The sequence below is a fragment of the Pongo abelii genome, chromosome 11 (assembly GCF_028885655.2).
Source record: "Pongo abelii isolate AG06213 chromosome 11, NHGRI_mPonAbe1-v2.0_pri, whole genome shotgun sequence".
Classification (NCBI taxonomy): domain Eukaryota; kingdom Metazoa; phylum Chordata; class Mammalia; order Primates; family Hominidae; genus Pongo; species Pongo abelii.
In genome coordinates, this window is record NC_071996.2 from 44,700,145 (window position 1) to 44,719,429 (window position 19,285).

The 19,285-nt window shown below is 36.6% G+C and overlaps 1 long non-coding RNA gene across 1 annotated transcript; it reads left to right on the plus strand.

Annotated features, from left to right (window-relative positions):
- The first annotated feature begins 7,636 nt into the window (after positions 1–7,636).
- On the plus strand, positions 7,637–18,952 carry LOC134759561 (uncharacterized). Its single transcript, XR_010135910.1, has 4 exons — positions 7,637–7,718; positions 8,060–8,206; positions 17,520–17,618; positions 18,821–18,952. It is a non-coding gene; the product is annotated as an uncharacterized LOC134759561 (long non-coding RNA).
- Positions 18,953–19,285: the final 333 nt, after the last annotated feature.

Here is a 19,285-nt window from a genome sequence, read left to right on the forward strand (position 1 = left end):
GATTTGCTTGAAATTCAGCCAGAGAAAAATTCATCTCAGTACCTAATTCTCTGACTAAAGCAAGACTTTTTAAATGTAAAAAGTAATTCCCTAGACACCTGGGTGTTGAGTTAAATTTCCAGATGTCAGCATCATCATTTCAACCCAAAAGGTGTAGCATACAGAATCTCCATCCCAAACTTGAAGCCAGTAAGTGTGGATGGATTAGTTTTGGAGACTAATTGTATAATTTACTTCATTACTAAGAGTTTACAGCCCTGCATTGGTTTTGGTGTTATAGTTGCATTTTAAATGTTGTATTAGCACTTAATAGTACCCCTTTCATTATTCTAATAAGGAGAAAGAAACAGAGTTTGCCTAAAGAGTAGAAATGCCAATTCAGCCCAATATTGGAAAAAGGCCAGACAGTCACTTGGGTGGACAAAATAGTGGCACAATCCTACAACACACAGCTGTAAACCAAAAACAAAATTCTAAGGCCCCCAACCATCTGAACGAACTTCCTCCTCAGCCAGGGCACTCTTAAAATTTAACCTGAAAGACTGGTTCAGGCCATGACTGGAAGCAGAGGTGACACATGCCTCATTATACCTCCCTGGCATTAACATCAACAGACCTTAAGTCTGATAAGAAACATTTACAGTCTATTCTCTCTAAAGCCTGCTACTTGAAGGCTTCCTTCTCCACACAATAAGATCTTTGGACTCCACAATCCTTTATCTTAATCCAGACATTTTATTTCTATTGATCCCAGGTCTTTAGATAAACTCAACCAATTGTCAATCAGAAAATTTTTAAATCTACGTATAACCTGAAAGCACCACACACAGGACCCTCCACTTCAAGCTGTCCCATTCTTCTAAACCAATCCAATGTATTTCTTAAATGCATTTGATTGAAGTCTCACATCTCCCTAAAATGTATAAAACCAAGCTGCAGCCTGACCACTTCGGTCACATGTTCTCAGAACCTCCTGAGGGCTGTGTCATGGGCCTTGGTCACTCATATTTGGCTCAGAATAAATCTCTTCAAATATTTTACAGAGTTTGATGCTTTTTGTCAACACATCTCAGAATACATTCAGTAGCCAGCAATCACATTTATCTCACCAGTGGTCATTTAGTTTCAGAACATAATAATCTGTCAGATTCAATTAAAGCCAAAATTTGAATGATATCTATTTAGCTGTTTTGTAATCATTTAATTTCTAAATACATTCTTCTTACATAGTTAAATTAAATACTTAAATATAGAAAGTTTATTCTTAGTTTTTGTGTGTGCATTTAGCAGGCTCTAGTTGTTTAAGGTTTACAAAATAGGTGAATGTGTTCAATATCACCAGATTTTGGCCTATTTTGACTTTTTCATTATTCAAGAGGAGTTATTCAGTCATAGAATGATTGGGAAGTTCACTGCTCTCTCCTCAAAGGACAGGAATTATGAAAATTTATTTTACAGTTAAGATCTGTGTTTCTTTAAAGGTCTAGTTTTTAGTTGCTTATCATTCAGACTCCAAATGTAATGCTCCACTGAGACTTTCAACAAGGGCTATGATAAGGGAAGAACACAAAGAGGAGCTTTTGCTAATTTCATTATCTTTGTACATATAATTAAGCTAAGGATCTTTTGATGAGATAATCCTGGATAGAGGCGGTCTCTAAATCCAATGGCAAATATTTCTATAGAAAAGGAGGAAACAGAATAGAAGGTTATGGTGAAGACTGGAGCAGAGACTGGAGTGACGCAGCCATGAGACAAAGAACGCCTGGAGCCACCAGAAGCAGGGAAAGATTCTGTTTGAGAGCCTTCAGAGAGAGTATGGCCCTGCTGACACTAATTTTGAATTTCTGATGGCCAGAACTATGAAAGGATAAATTTCTGTGGTTTTAAGCCTCCATGTTTGTGGCAACTTATTGCAGCATCCTTAGAAAACCAATGAAGTCAATAAGCTACATCAGCGATTTGCTAATGGAAACCCCATGCAGGGCCAAAAAGGATAACTGGGTGCCTCATCCATGCACCCACCAGTCTTGTAGAATCAGAGTCCTCATTGATCGGCTAACTGCACAGGTATCAAACGCACAGAAATTTTGACTTCCAGTAGGTGGCCTCCAGAGGAACTACCAGAGTGGGCATGTGCTTGTTTCATATTTCAGCTTTGCTTTTTGCTATCTATCACCAGAGTCTGGATGATTCAGTAGAAGTGTAAACCCAAAATGTCCTGTCTGCAATCAACAGACAACAAACCAGCTTCACTGAGCTGCTTTAGTACTTACTAGGGCAAAAACAAAGGACAGTATCAGAGATAATAGGTAAGAGAATATGTACAGGAAGGTAATATGTGATATGGATAGCTACCATAAACTTAGCTTAGCAAGGAAAGTATTTCATAAACTGAAAAGTATTGATCCTTTGAGGTATCATGACAAGATAGATGGATTTGAACTTGGTTATATGAGCTCAAGAGTGGCAGAGAGAAGAAATCTCTTTAGATTAATAGGAACATCATTTTGAGGTCAGTAGCAGGGTATATTATGGTAATCTAGGCTATCAGCTCCTTTGTTCTTGTATTCTGTGATTCTGCTTTAAGAGAGTGGGGAAATAATGTCAAGGGTACTCTGTTAAGGAGATCTGGTAATTAGAGACCGTTTGGACAAAATGCATGCCGAATTTTTATTCACTAACTCAAAAGAACATCCTTTGTGCCAGGCCCTTCTTTAGGGCCTGAGACTACACTGAGGAATGACACATGTAAATGACACACTTAGGTTCCCTCCTAAAGCTATCTCTACATCTATCCTTCTAAAAAAGTAAATTTCTGTCTAAAATGAACACACAAAGTAAATCTGTTTGTGACCTTTAACTTCTAGATTATTTGTTTAGTCCTATATAACTGCTGTTTTGGAGCCTACCTTTTATTTTATATCTCTTGTTTGCCCTCTAAAAGAATAAAAAGGCCACTAGGCTTACTCTTCTCCAGAAATTATCTTAAAGCCTATGAAAGGTCCACATCATAGCCCAACTATACTACTAGCACTGCCCTGAGAATGCAAGAAAAAGGGGTGTCTTTGGCCACAAATTTTGTCTGACCTAAGTAATAATACCTTCCATTTGTCTATAACACTTTTATCTTTTTTAAGGAGCTTACACAGTCATTTCATTTCATCCTCATACAGGGTCAAGTTTCAAGGCCAAATTGTTCTCTACATTGCCAGCTAGCTCCTTGAATTGCTGGCTTTGACTTCCCAGTGTGCCACTAAATATTTAGCAGGGAAGTTAAACAGGAATCTCTTGAGACCATATTTCTGCCCTAGGCAATGGTAACTCACATTCTCCTGCAATTTATTCTTCTCATCTGTGAATAGAAAAACAACTTTTCCTCATCAGGAGAGTCCTGATTTGGACTTGGCATATCAGAATATTGGTCTGACTGGGCAACATAAGTAAATGTAAAAATGACTTTGGAAGTGATTCTGTTGTAAGGAACACACTTGTCAATTTTTCCATTAGTCTATCATTTGAAAGAAAAGCAGTGACCTGAACTTTCAACTGTCGTTAGAGTAGTAAAGGCAAGCATCATGTATCACACATATTTAAGGAGCAGTTTCCCACAACGTCTTGCAACGTGCTTGGATGCCCTGGATATGAGAAGAACAATGAGAAGGTCAGAAACTGCCAATTGTTTCACAGAATAGTTTGAGTGAATGTCTTAAAGTTATAAAGGTAAAATGCTACCAATTTTTTTTTTGTATATTTCAACTTTTAGAAGTAAAACTAATGAAAATGGAAGTAGACATGACAGCTGAAGTACAATTTACTTTTTGCATTGCTACATTTTAAGGACTCTCTGAATACATTAAAATGGAAAGAAAGATTTTATAATGTTCCAAATGAAATAAAATATTTCAGTGTCATTTTTTCCAAAAATTAGTAATATACATGGAGATAAAATTTATTATTTCCAAAGAAGTTAATTGTTTTCTCAAGATAATTAAAACATTATTAATTTATGTTGGTGATAGAGAATAACAATATTCAGAGTAGATGATACATATTCAAGATACAAAACAGATTTTAAAAATTAATAATTTTAAAACATAAATGGAATAGAAATAACCTTAAATGTAGAATATATGCACAATATTTTTTAAAGTCTCACAATACAAATGCTATGAAATTCAACTAATATAAAATGTACATGCTATCTCTGCATTGGATATTTACTATGTAAACTCTCTAAGATGTAGTTCCCTTTAGGATTAAGAAACAGATCAGTGTGGGAAAACAGACTTCTCTTCTAATTCTTGGGGGGAATGTAAAGCATGATTTTGCAATCTATTTTAGCAATAAAAGCCAAGGGTTTAATAATTATCCATAATTATAATTCCTAACACCTAGGAATTATGCTTTTGAGAAGTTAATTATAAAATAATCCAAAATATAACTAGAAACTACAAAACTTCTAAATACCCAACAACAGGGAATCTCTCAGCACATTACAGTATATATCATGTAATTTTGTAAAAAGTATGTTACAGCATGAAAAAAATTATTTCAAAGACATATGCTTTGAAACAGAGCAAATGCTTTTGACATAATATTTATAAAAATATAGGAAAAATTGTATGAACAGTGTGACCACAAATATAATATTTTAACAATTAATATTTGTAATGATAGTATTATGAATAAATTTTGAAAACTATCTACGTATATATCTTTTATTATTCAAGTGGTCTTATTCCCTAACCTATAAAATACTATTTAAAATCTTGGAAAACAGGTTTTTATATAAAGAAATTCTTGGAGAATTAAGCTTAGGAGTAGCAGACTGGTGTGAATGAAGGTGGCTCATTTTAGCATACATTAAGTAAATAGACTTCTGAAGTACTGTTTTAAATCCTGTGGGATGCCCTGGGAATTGCACTTTCCTGGAGATTCTCTCATAGTGGGAAGCAATGGTTTGTAGTGGCCTTTTTGTGATTGTGACTTGGCCTTCACTTATCAAAGAATGACTATCACGTCAGAGAAATGTTCCTGGCTGGAACAGTCATTGACTATGTGATCTCCATAATGCAAGAAGAAACTGGGTTGAAGGAACTTTCTATTTGCAATACTTTCTAGATAACTGTTCTTTTGACTTTTGAACATAAAGTTCTCATCATATAGAAAAAAATCTGATTTATTATTATTATTATTATTATTTCAAGATGGAGTCTTGCTCTGTTGCCCAGGCTGGGGTGCAGTGGCACGATCTTGGCTCACTGCAACGTCAGCCACCCGGGTTCAAGTGATTTTCCTGCCTCAGCCTCCCGAGTAGCTGGGACTATAGGCATGCACCACCACACCGGCTAATTTATGGTTTTCATTTTATTACTTTTTTTTTTCAGTAGAGATGAGGTTTCACTATGTTGGCCAGGCTGGTCTCAAACTCCCGACCTCAGATTATCCACCTGCCTCGGCATCCCAAAATGCTGGGATTAGAGGTGCGAGCCACTACGCCTGGCCTGATTTATTATTTTAAATGATTTATTTTATATTACTAAATGACTTACATATAAATAAAAGGCTCACTAATTTAAGCTAGTTAACATTTCCCTTATTATCTAAGTCACGATGTTTCAGGATAGGAAGAGAACCTTGTGAATAGAGGAAGAAGGTAAGAAGCTGGTATCTACAGAGGACCCAGGCTGAAAACCCTTAGCTGTGTAGGTGGAGGGACATCACAACTTTTTGATTTTTTCTTTTTAAAGTGCTATCACAGGGCGTGTTAGGTTTACTATGATGGAGAGCAGATTGAGTGAGAATGTTGGAACAGATTCCACGTCCAAATGAGGCGATTGAGGAGAGTTCACAAGGGAAACAAACAAGAGTTGGCAAAGAGACCTAGGATTGGTAGGTGAGGAACCATTATAACCTCTAATCTTGAAGCTAAGAAGGAGTAATTGCTTGGAAATCCAAGAAAACTAAAATCATAGGAGAGGGCCACCTGATAGCAGATAGAAGCTGTGGTCTTTGATAGAGGGACATTGTTGACTGCTGAGATTGATCCAGGAGCTATTCAGTAGGATGGATAATTTGACCTCACTTTCTCTCATGCTTCTCACTGACCAATCCAAGCTGGAAGGAAAGGCAATCTGTAATCCACAAAGGGTACCCTCAGGGCACAGAGCAAGATGGAGAAGGTGAAGAGTGGATCTGAAAAATGAAATGATTCAGCACACAGGTATTCTTAGTGGGGACACTCTTTCCATTTAATCCCCGACTTTCTTGTTTAGGTTCCAGCTGTAAATATGACTAAAATAATTTTTTTTTTAACTAGGAAAGAGACAATAATGAGAGCCTTAGTGGACAAAGTTAAAAAGTGAAGTAGCTGGAACTTCATCTACTTCAAGAGTCCTGTGAGCAGGTTGGATCTCTATGGTTACAAGTGAAAGAACCAGAAACTGGTGGGTTCTGTTTTCACAGAGACATGGTAAGACTCTAGGGGGAGGGAGAATACCTTCAAGTCCTAGGTGACAAACAGTGACTTAAAGTTGGGGACAAGGGCCTTCTTGACCACTCTTGTAGGAACTACGTAAAGCAGTTTATGTGCTTTCATAGTCAACATGGACCCTGAGCTATAAAAGCTCACTGATGAACAGACTCATCAGTGAGACTTCACCAAGTATCTTGGACAAAAGAAGACTGAATATGGTAGAAGGAAAATGTCAAAAGATATTTGATAACTGATTTTGCCACAAAGGAACCGCAGCCAGACTATAATTCCAAATCACCTGCGTTAAAAGTATGAGAAGAAGAATGATGGAGAGAAGTCAGAAGTAAAGGGAGGAGTGCCCTCAGCCTAGAGATGATTTGCCCTCAATCTTAGATCTCCTACTCTGTCTTCACCAGGGGTCAAAGGGTTAGCCCAGGGCTGGATTACACATTTTAGCCAAAGAAGAGTTGTAGAGGAAAGATAATGTTTGCAATAGAGGAAGGAGGTCTACAACTTTGAAAATTGTGTTAAAAATATTTGTTTAAAATATTTTCACTCTAAATTTTCCTCTTAGCATAGCATTGGTTGCTTTTTCAAAGTCTTTCTCTGACTAGTTGCTAAACCTTTTAGGGCTCATATGTGTCACTCTTTGGTATCTCTCAGTTAAGACATTTTGATGGGTCTAGCTGCCTAAATTCAGGTTGGTATCAATCCTTATCCCCATAATTGATTCATGTATAATAAAATTGACCTCATTTGATAGTCAAGACTGATGAGTCTTGGGACATATGGATATGATTTTATTATCATCAATTTTAAGAATTAAAGTTTGGGCAACATGAGAGTCCAAAAATGGGTTTAGCATGCTAAATCCTTAACCAATTTCTATAAATCGCCTTGTAAATTCAAGTGTTATTACTTTAGTTTGAATGTGGTCATTCACAATACACACTATATGAATTTTTTCAGAGGAGGAAAAGAAAGGAAATAGGGCTGTACATTTTTTACATTTTCTACACACTATCAAGGAATACAATAGAAATAGAAAGCAGGGTGACACTACTTGAAAAGATAGCCAGTATTTTCGATTTATCATATCTTTGATGTCAGTTCACATTCATATTCAAGATTTCTCAGTCACTTTTCTCATTGTTCTAAGAAGCCAGGGAGAAAATGAAGAAAATGAATGATGAGGCAAGAGTTGGTGAAATTAGCTTTCTGAAATTCTCTTCATTAATGGGTAAATATATCTTTCTCTTATCTCAGGAAAACATATCAGCAGCTAGGTATGAGTGCTTGAAATATAGGAGGAGATCTATTTAACACATTGCTGGGAGGCATCCACTGAACAATCCAGATGCTGGGTGACGCTATTCTCACAATCTAATAAATGACAGAAAATGCTTGGCATTACTGCTGTAGAAATCCATCAACTCTGTTGTATCTTGACCCTTATTTTGGAAAGGAAGTAATTGAGTTTTTAATATCATATAGATTTTATACACTTTTTTGAAATAAATATATTAATTCCTATATTATCACCATAATAGAATAGTTTATTCTTTTTTTCCTTCTCTATAGGTTCAACTGAGTTGATCATTTTCTAATGTTCACTCTGACACAATACACGTTGTAAAACTGCTGATTCTTTTCAAATTGGATACGACAGAGTAACAAGAGTAGAAGAGAAACAGCTGGACTTCATGAAATAGTTGGTTATGGGAAAAGGTAATTTATTTTAAATAATACTTACAAAGCATTGATCTATAATGGGATTAATTTGGACCAAATTAATAATTTTTAAAAGTAATTTTAAAAAAACTACATGAATGGAAAAACAAAGACAAAGACAAAGAGACTTTATTAATGTTAGGTTTATTAGTGAATATCGTTCTCAAATTACAAAAAGTTAAAGTTTCACAGGCCAAATATATATTGATAGCTGGATCAGTATATCTTCCATCTGAATGAAGAGAAATAGTGCATAAAGGAAATGGAGCATAGGCTCCACTTTGTAGTTTTGTGTATAGGAGCACATTTGGAAGCATAATTTAGCTTACTAATTCTAGAGGCTATGTTTTCAAATGTATTTGGGAGCAAGGAAATACTAGCTCCCTAAATTTAAAGACTTCAAAAGACAAAAAAATAGCTAATATGTCATTTTTTAATGTATCAAGTTTATGATGATGTTAAGTCCTCTGAATATATATCTAATTTTTTTAAAAAATATTATTATCTAAGGATCCTTCAGCCACTCTGTCTTAAATAAAAAAATCAAGTTCTTACCATTGAGTCAGGTTTTATACCTGGTGTACATAAAGATACTGCCAAAATATTACCTATCATTTTTGCCTATTCAATTTTTTCTCTTCTCCAAGTTTTCAGAAAATATTGAGCATCATCTCTATACTGCCAAATTTCTTTCTGATGTGGGATGTGTGTGTGTGTGTGTCTGTGTGCGTGTGTGTGTCTGTGTGCGTGTGTGTGTGTGCATGTGCACACATGTGTTATACATGGTAGGTTCTACTCTCTCTCAGGCCTGTACTTACTCCCTTTCTCTGGCTTATCAAGAGAATGTGTAGCAGCAATACAAAATAATCTTAAAGAACAGATTTTTCTGTCTCCTATAAGGTTCAGGAAAAGGGATGAGGAAAATCCTAACATTTTAGTAAACTTTGGGACCCTCTGAATGTTAAGAATCAATGATAAAACTGAGATGTGGAAAAGCAAATTTCATCAAGGCATCTTAGGGACTCTGTGAACATAGCCTTTGTCAGCCCCTCTGTCTCTGCTTCTTTCTGTTCAAATAATTTGCAAAAACAGAAAGAATTGGAAAATCTGTATTTTTTATACCTAAAAAGTGAGAAAATTTATCTGCTATAATCTAATTTATTTTCCCCCAATGTAGCCGAGTCTCTAAATGTGTGTGAACAAATTAATTGTTTGTGTATTTTAATATGAGTTATTAGAAAATTTGTGATAGGCTTGAAAAAATGTTTTGCAAATCTTGGCCTAATAGCCACCTCAAACATGTAAAAAGGGTGGCAACTGAAAAAGAAGGCCAGGAAAGAAAATATATTTAGATAAAATTGCTGAGGTGTGCAATTTTTTCTTTTGTCCCCTCAAGTAAAGTGGGATAAATTACAGGGGACAACTCAGAAAACCTGAGATATATATCTATCTGTCTCCTGGTGCTTGCAGGAAATAGAATCTTAGTTTTTAGAGTGTCCTGGGAAGTTTCAATGTATGATGCATAGGCTGTGGCTAACCATAGAGAATAGTGGAGAGAGACAGAGAAAATTTGGCCTATACTGATGTTATGGACTGCATTGTTTCCTTAAAACTTATATGTTGAAGTTCTATCCCCCAGTTTCTTATAATGTGACTGTATTTAGAGATAGGGTCCTAAAAAAGAAGGAATTAAGGTCAAATGATATTATTAGAGCAGGCCCTAATTCCATATGATTGGTATCCTTGTAAAAAGAGATTGGGACACAGAAACACAAAGGGTAAAGACCATGTGAAGACACGGGGAAAATGGTCATCTACAAGCCAGGAAAAGAGGCCTCAGAACAAACCCACACTGCCAACACATTGATCAGGGAGTTACAACCTCTAGAATTGTGAAGCATGAATTTCTGTTGTTTAAGCCATCCAATCTGTGGTACGTTGTTATGGAATCCCCAAAGTACTAATATAAGTGAGAACTGGCTAACCTCTGACTTCAGATACGGGAAAATTATATGTGGATATTTTTCATGGACCAATATGGGCCCCATGGAAGACAGCAGACTTGGTGACATTTTAAATGCTGTCAATGAATAATCACTGAAGGGTCACTGCAACCTAGCAAAGGAGGTAGACTGAGAAATGTCCAGGGGCTGAAAGATGAAATTAATCCTCTTCATGACATGTTAATGCAGAAGGGACAGTCTCAGCAAAATCCTGGAGAAGCAGAAACTATTCCCATGAGAGAAAGAACTAGCTTAGAAAACCTATCAAACTCAGAGGAGGCCAAAGTGAGATGACACCAGTACCCAGCAAGCAATACATTTCCTGTAACTTACCTTGCCTCATTTTTCCAACACATCCTAAAACACTGAAGAAGTCAAAGCCACAGTTTGAAAGGTGGTGGAGAGGTGGAGGAAAAAGTTCATTTCTGACCTAAAACATTACCAAGAGGAAAAAGGGAAAAGAATCTTAACTTCACAGTTTGAAGATCTTGTCATTAATTTAAATTGAATATTTTACCTATCATGGTAGTCTGTTATTGTGTTGCTAAAAAGAAAGACGTAAGGCTGGGTAATTTATGAAGAAAAAAGATGTAATTGGGTCACAGTTCTGCAGGCTGTACAGGAAGCATGGCACCAACATCCGGTCAGACTCTGGTAAGGGCCTCAGGATGCCTACAATCATGGTGGAAGATACAGGAGGAAATTGGTGGTATCACATGGTGAGAGATGGAGCAAGACAGAGAAGGGGGTGGTGCCAGACTCTTTTAAACAGCCAGATCTTGTGTGAACTAACTGACCAAGAACTCACTCATCATCAAGGGGATGGTGCTAAATCATCCATGAGCAATCCATCCACATGATACAATCATCTCACACCAGGCCCATCTCCAACATTGGGAATTACATTTGAACATCTAAATCATATCATTCTGCCCCTTGCCCCCCACATCTCATTCCTTTCTCACATTTCAAAATACAATCATGCCTTTGCAATAGTCCTGAAAAGTCTTAATTCATCCCAGCATTAACTTAAAAGTCCCAAACTCCTAGTCCCAAGTTGAAAGTCTCATCTGAAGATGAATTCCTTCCACCTGTGAGATCAAAAACTAATTATTTACTCCCAAGATACAATGGTATTACAGGCATTTGGTATACATTCTCATTTTCAAAAAGATAAATCAGCCAAAAGAAAGGGGCTACAGGCCCCAGGCAGTCTGAAACCCAGCGGGGCAGTCATTAAATCCTAAAGCTTTAAGATAATCCCCTTTGACTCCATGCCCTGCATCCAGGGCACACTGTTGTAAGGGGTGGGCTTCCAAGGCCTTGGGCAGCTCTGCCCCTATGGCTTTGCAGGGCACAGCACACATGGCTGCCTCCATGGAATGGAACTGAGTGTCTGTGGCTTTTCCCAGATCAGGATGCAAGCTGCCCGTGGTTCCACCATCTTGGGGTCTGGAGGGCAACAGCCTCCTTCCCTCAGCTCCACTAGGCAATGCCCTAGTGGGGACTCCGTTTGGGGGTCCAACCCCACATTTCCCCTCTGCACTGCCCTAGTAGAGGTTCTCTGTGAGGGCTCTGCCCCTGCAACAAGCTTGTGCTTGGGCATCTAGGCTGTCTCATACATCCTCTGAAATCTAGGTGGAAGCCAAAAAACTTCCTTCATACTTGCATTCTGGGCACCTGCAGACTTAAAACCAGGTAGATGCCACCAAGGTTTATGACTTGAACTCTCTGAAACAGTGCTTTGAGTGGGGCTCCGGGCCTGGCCCCTGAAACCATTATTTCCTTCTATCCCTCTGGGCCTATGATGGAGAGGTTATCTTCAAGATCTCTGAAATGCTTTCAAAGCCTTTTTCCCATTGTCTTGGATATTAGCATATGGCTCCCTTTTAGTCATTCTAACCTCTCTAGCAAATGGTTGCTCTGCAGCCTGCTTGGATTCTTTCTCTGTTACATGACCAGGTCACAAATTTTCCAATCTTTTATTCTCCATTTCCCTTTTAAATATAAATTCCAACTTTAAGTCCTTTCTTTGCTCTCATCTGATCATAGGCTATTAGAAGCAGTCATACTAATTCTTGAACGCTTTGCTTCTTAGAAATTTCTTCCACCAGACACCCTAAATTATCACTCTTAAGTTCAAACATCTGCAGATCCCTATTACCTGGACTTAAGGCAGCCAAGTTTTTTGCTAGTGCATAACAGATGTGACCTTTACTCTGGTTCCCAGTAAGTTCCTTATTTCCATCTGAAACCTCATCAGCCTGGCCTTCACTGTTCACATCTCTATCAGCAATCTTGGTTACAACCAGGTAACCAATCTCTACAAAGTTCCAAACTTTCTCTCATCCTCTTCTCTTCTTCTGAGCCCACCAAATTCTTCAAACTTCTGCCCACTACCCAGTTCCAAAGCCACTTCTACATCTTCAGGTATCTTTATTGCAGCGCTCTACTCCTCTGTATCAATTTTATGTGTTAGTCTTTTTTTGCACTGCTATAAAGAAATACCTGAAGCTCAGTAATTTCTAAAAAAAAGAAGTTTAAATAGCTTATGGTTCTGCAGGCTGTACAAGCATGACACCAACATTTGCTTGGGTTCTAGTGAGGGCCTAAGGAAGCTTACAATCATGGTGAAAAGCAAAGGGGAAGGCTGTGGTATCACATGGTGAGGTGAGAGAGGGAGCAAGAAAAAGAAGGAGGTACCAGACTCTTTGAAAAAAAAAAAACAAAAACAGATCTCATGTGAACTGAGAACTCACTCATCACCAAGCAGACGATGCTAAGCCATTCCTGAGGGTTCCACCCCTATGATCCAATCACCTCCCACCAGGTCCCATTTCCAACCGTGGGAATAACATCTTGACATGAGATTTTTTGAGGGGACAAACATCCAAACCATATCACCTATTGAACCACTTGGGAAAATAAAGATGATCAACAGTCTATTATTATATAGAAGTGACTTAAAAAGTGATGGAACCAGAGTGACATCTTATCCACAGGCAAAGAAATGGGTGAAAATAAAATACTTTCTGCTTTCACTCTATGGGGTCCTGTGTATGCAATGTTAATGTTATGTTAAGTGCCTATTTTGACGAAAGGCAATGCTGAAGATGATACAGTGTCCCCAGTAAGTACTTAGTGTAAGGGAGGCAAAACTTTACTTCTATCAGGATTTTCAGCTAGGCCTGGGAATTAAATTGGCATAAGATAGGTTAACAGGAGAAAGGCATACAAATGTTATGTACATTTTACAGGACACATGAGCCCTCATAAGAAAATAAAGACACAAAGAATTGACAAAACCTAAATTTCATATGGGGTTAAAGTAACAAAACTGTGTGAGGAGACATAAAAAAGTTAAGAATTATTTTAACAAGGTCAGTTTGTGCGGAATTTTCTCGGCTATGACATGCCTTGGAAGAATTATTTTTTTCTCCTGGTACTGGGAGGGCATCTTCCACAAGGGAGTTTTTATCTCCTGTTTTCAATAAGAAAAGGGAGATTAAAATGCTCTTCATGGATTTGCTGTTGTTCAAGTGTCTTTATCTCAAATGAATCCTTTGTCAAAGAGGCATGCTTTAGGGTAGTATATTCTGCCACCCTTCATTAAGAAATTCCTGAGAACTGACAGGAGCTACTAGGCTCTTTCAAATATATTGTGCCATTTATTCCTCTTAGAAGTACGGCAAAATCTCCATTTTATAGTAATATACATTCCAGGTGACATTTTAATTTCCAGCAACATATAAAAGAAGAACATGGACTTTGATCCCTGGTATAACTGCCACATAGTCCAGACTTTTAACCATGCCAGATGGTATTCAGCATTACCCTCTACCACTTGGTAATGTCTCAATTGGCATTTTAAAAAAGAAAATAATATAAAATTTCTTCCTGATGAAGGATATTTATCAAAACTTTAACAATTATCCATAATTTGGCTACTTTAATTAAGTTAGAAATTGTAATGATAAACCTATGTTTATTTAGCAATATGCCACCCATTGTAATTTATTTAAATAATAGAGCACAACTTTTAGCTTCAAAGGCATCACCGGATAGTAGAGGAATTTTATGATGAGAAATATCTAAGTAACAGCTTGGATCATCCCTAAAACACTTCTTTGAGGAGTAGGCATGTGTACTAAGACAAGAAAACTTTGAAACTGGTTAGGAAAGCATAGAATACTTACCAAAGCACCTGACAAAAGACAGGATAGATATTAGAAAGTCTAGATATTCGAAGATGTTGGAAAGTATATGAAAAGGAGAACTAATGGGTTTATTGGACATTGTAAATATCTCAAGGACTTATATTTGAAATAGAATACAGTTCTTGAGCTTTTCGAAGGATCATTTTCTGTTGAATTAATATACGGTTTAGGGTTAGAAAAGTAATTTCATCTTTGACCTCTTTCCCTTATCTTCTTTAGTTTCCAAAGCTATAAAATCAGGTCATATACATGTGAAATAATGCCAAACACATATCCATTTGCATTCTAATAATATTGAGGCTGAAAAAGTACTATAAATGCTATTGTATAGCAGTATAACAAATGTCTATTAATTTCTTTCAAAATTGTATTTCCTAAATTGTGTTCTGAGAAATTATATTGATATAGTTTGTGTATTTGTCCACACCCAAATCTTAGGTTGAACTGCAATCTCCAGTGCTGGAGGTGGGCCCTGGTGGGAGGTGTTTGGATTATGGCAGTGGATCCCTCATGGCTTGGTGCCATCTTTATGATAGTGAGTTCTTGTGAGATTTGGTCATTTAAAAGTGTGTGGCACCTCCTCTCCACTCTTTCTTTCTTGCTCCAGCTTTCACCATGTGATATGCCTGCTTCCCTCTTCATCTCCCACCTTGAGTAAAAGCTTCCTGAGGCTTCCCCAGAAGCTAAATGATGTTTGTGTTATGCTTCCTGCGCTACTTGCAGAATCATGAGCCAATTAAACTTCTTTTCTTTACAAATTACCTAGTCTCAGGTATTTCCTTACAGCCATGCAAGAATGAACTAATAAACCTATGTACTTATAAAGGCTAAAAAGTTTCATGTACCAAAAATGCACTAAAAGATTTTAGGGTCAATAATTTGAGAAAAACTGAATTAATCAAAATTAAACAATTGCATTTATTACAGAACATTTCAGAGTATTTAACATACTAATGTGAACTATGAAGTTTCAAGAGAGGATGCCCTATGCAGCTTTTCTAAATATAATTTGAGCATGGAAAAGGTTTTTGTAAGATCTTTCAACATCATAAGGGATAAATAAATGTAGCTTGAATCAGAGTATTTAAAACAATATGTCAATGTGGAAACAAAAAAGTACATCAATGTGGAAACATCTGAACTATTGAGTATATTAACTAAAGTGATAGTCTTACATTCCATAAACTATGAAGTACTTCACTAACCTAAATAAAATATCACTATGATGACACAACCTCTGCTGAGGGTCCAAGCCAAATTATTTGGAGATCTTTGGGGCTAATGGCTGATAGTATCATGATGCCTAAGCTGAAATGAATCAGAGTTGTGAAATTCATAATACTTTTTTCAGTTTTTAATAATTAAAATAGAATTTAACATATGCAGACTATTGCTCAATAATTTTAATAATTATAACATATCACTTTTTGCAAAACTATGACGACAGTGAAGGTAACGAGATGAGAGAGACATTTATCTTACATGCAAAATTTAAGAGCATGCCAAACCTCAGTAACCAAGAGAAATCTTATTTTAATGCAACATTTAAAAAAATCAAAAATAATCCAAAAAATCTGTGGTGGACAAAATATCAAAAATTGTAGTAAAGATAAATCCAGCATTACTAAATTTTCCTTTTGCCTTAGGCTTCAGTATGGTTCCTTGGTCCACTGGTTCCTTGCCATAATTTTCTCCATAATTTAATTCGAAATTATCTGCATAAAATTTCAAACAAAAAACTGTTGTCATGGAAAATAGAATAATATTTTGTTTGGTTCCTCATTAGTGGTCTGATTTATTTTTATTATTATAATATATAGGAAAAAATACTAAACAACAACAAAACAACAATAAAACTCTTTGAATGTTATAGAGGAAAAAAATGACAGTTTCTACAAATCAATCATTTTCATTGATTTTTTTTTTAAAGTTTCCTTTTGTTTCAAAGGCTCTTTTCCCAAAACAATTGTTTGTATGTTTGCAAAATAATAATTAATAGGTAAATATATTTCTACTTGGGGATAAAAATCTACTTATCAACCAGGATCCATCCTTTGTGGTAACAATTATTATAAGAGCTTAAATTAAACATTTTTGACAGAGTATTTAGCTGTTTGGTAGGTAGTTAGAATACATGGAAATTTCCTCCAGCAACATTTGGTGCATCCCTGGTGGCATTTAAAAAAATCTAGAACCTATCTAGGGAGTCATTTGAAATTTGCCCACTAGGAAAATCTGTTTTGTGCAGATTGTGTATTTATTTGAGCAGTAAAACAGATGCAGAGTATATTTTGCCTTGCACTATTTTTCCTTATGTTTAATTGTAACTTACAGCCAGAAAGAAGATATAAAATACAATCAAATGGGAAAGAAAAACACATTCAGAAAAGCAATTTTGATCATAAGCATGTGGTATCTATAGAAACTGTTATGTTGGAAAAGGGTTTGCCATTTCAGTGATCAAGTTAATGAAGGTATCATTAGATCTCTATTTTAATACAGCAATTTGTTACATATTACACTTTACGCAGCTAAGCTGTTACGTTGCTAATTTAGCTTTTAAGAATATTAAAATCAGAAATTCTTTTATTTTATACAGAACAAAAGGAGTACTGAATATTTGGGATCAATATTTTTTCTATTTAGAAACAAGCTACAATGTTGTGGCAAGGTACTTTGATAAACAGATTCCTCAATAAGAACGGTGAGTTCTGCCTCTTTCATGAAAGGCAGGCATGATCCATGAGGCTACCAGACCCAGCTATGTCTGGGAGAATATACAGGTGTTAAATTAGCTAGAGGAAATGTTCTCCAGGTCCTGAAGGCTGATGCACCATATGGAATATTACAGCATTTCTTAAACAACAATAAAAAGCAAGTGAAGTAGGGGCAGGAAGACAGAAAGAAAAATAAAAATGTCTAGGTAGTTCAACTCTAAACTATTTTCTAATCATTCATAAGTTTCCATATACCATGAGAACAAATCTCTGGGACTATGGATTAGCTTTATTTAGTCTGCATGCAAAATTCTCCAGATTCTGTCAGGAACTCTCTAAACCATTATTGAGAGAAAGTCTTTCTGTGCCATAGGCTCTGTATTTTCAAAGTGGTAGTGCATTGCAGTTTGAGGGCCCAAGCACTGATCCACCAATGATCTTCGCACCCTTAAGACCACTATACCAGCACGAGGTAAAAACTACATTGTATTATTTTATCATCCTCTTTGTCTTCCTCAGACCAAACACAGTGATTTTTCTATAATGCTAAATATAGCATTATATTTATATTTATATATCCTCCTTCAAATGAAGCTCTGTTACACCAATCACCTTCATCATTTTCTAGAGAACATTTCCAGGTAGGTTGCAGTTGGATCTTACAGTTAAATTTAATAGCACTATCCATCTAATCAGTTATGTGTAGCTATCACAGGCTTCCCCCTCCTCAGAAAAGGAATGTATTTTCAGAAAAATCAAGAACGATATTTTCCCATCTGTGTCTTCATTTCAAAGGACTACTGTAATTTTTTTCAGACATCCTAATTGTTATATATATTTTCTCTCCATTTGGTCCTCTTTGAAAGAAGGCATATTCAACAAGTCATCAAGTGAATTTATATGAGCAAATCATCTAAATTCAGCAATCCAGGCCTACATGCAAATGAGAAGCGGAAAGAATGAACAAAATCACACCTTTCAAATTCAAGAGATCCATGAGACAATATGTCTCATATCAGAATTTTAATCCTACCATTGCTCTCTCTATTCATGCTTGGGTAATTTGGCTTTTCCTCTCTCCTTTTCTCTGTAATATTCAGTTGATCCCTTTCATTTCCTCTATTGTGCCTTACCAAGATGGTAAATCCAGTGTTCTATTTCTATAAGATAAAATTCACTCCTCACTCTTCAACAAGCTCTATCAACATTTTACTTAATCCAAAATGCTCTTCGGAAAACTCTATATTAGGGCCGGGGGTGGTTGCTCACGCCTGTAATCCCAGCACTTTGGGAGGCCGAGACAGGCGGATCACGAGGTCAGGAGCTCGAGACCATCCTGGCTAACACGGTGAAACCCCGTCTCTACTAAAAATACAAAAAAATGAGCCCAGCGTGATGGTGGGCGCCTGTAGTCCCAGCTACTTGGGAGGCTGAGGCAGGAGAATGGCGTGAGCCTGGGAGGCGGAGCTTGCAGTGAGCCGCGATCATGTCACCGCACTCCAGCCTGGGCGACAGAGCGATACTCTGTCTCAAAAAAAAAAAACAAAAAAACCCTCTATATTAGTTAGCCACCATAAACGAGGGACATACTGATTGGAGTTTTGATTTACTGTCCTAACTATTTATTTTTACTGCACAAAGGAAACACTTATTCCTTCCTGTTTTGCATTTCAGGAGAAAATTCGGGATGGTCCAAATGACAGACTCCAAAATGATTCTAGATATTACGGACTAAATCTGTAACAATAACACACAACAAACTGAGGACTGAAAATATAGCTAATAAAGAACTATACTTATTAATCCAATCATTTGCTGTGTCAAGACTGGGTTAGAATAAGGAGTGGATCTGAAGGGAAAATGAAAATACCCAGGACATCAGAAAATCAAGGGTAAATGAAAAACAAACAAAAAATAATTCCCAGGGACTCTTGGAATCACAGAGGATTAGTGGGTGGGGCCTGGGGGGAATGAAAAAGGATGGGAATCTGACTCCATTTTGGGTGACAATCCCATCTACTATTCATGACATTTTGTAATGATGCCACTTCTAGTTCAAGAGTGAGGTGATATTACTGCTTATGACCCTGAAGGCATGATCCATGAGGCTACAGAACAGTTGTTTTTACATAAAACAAT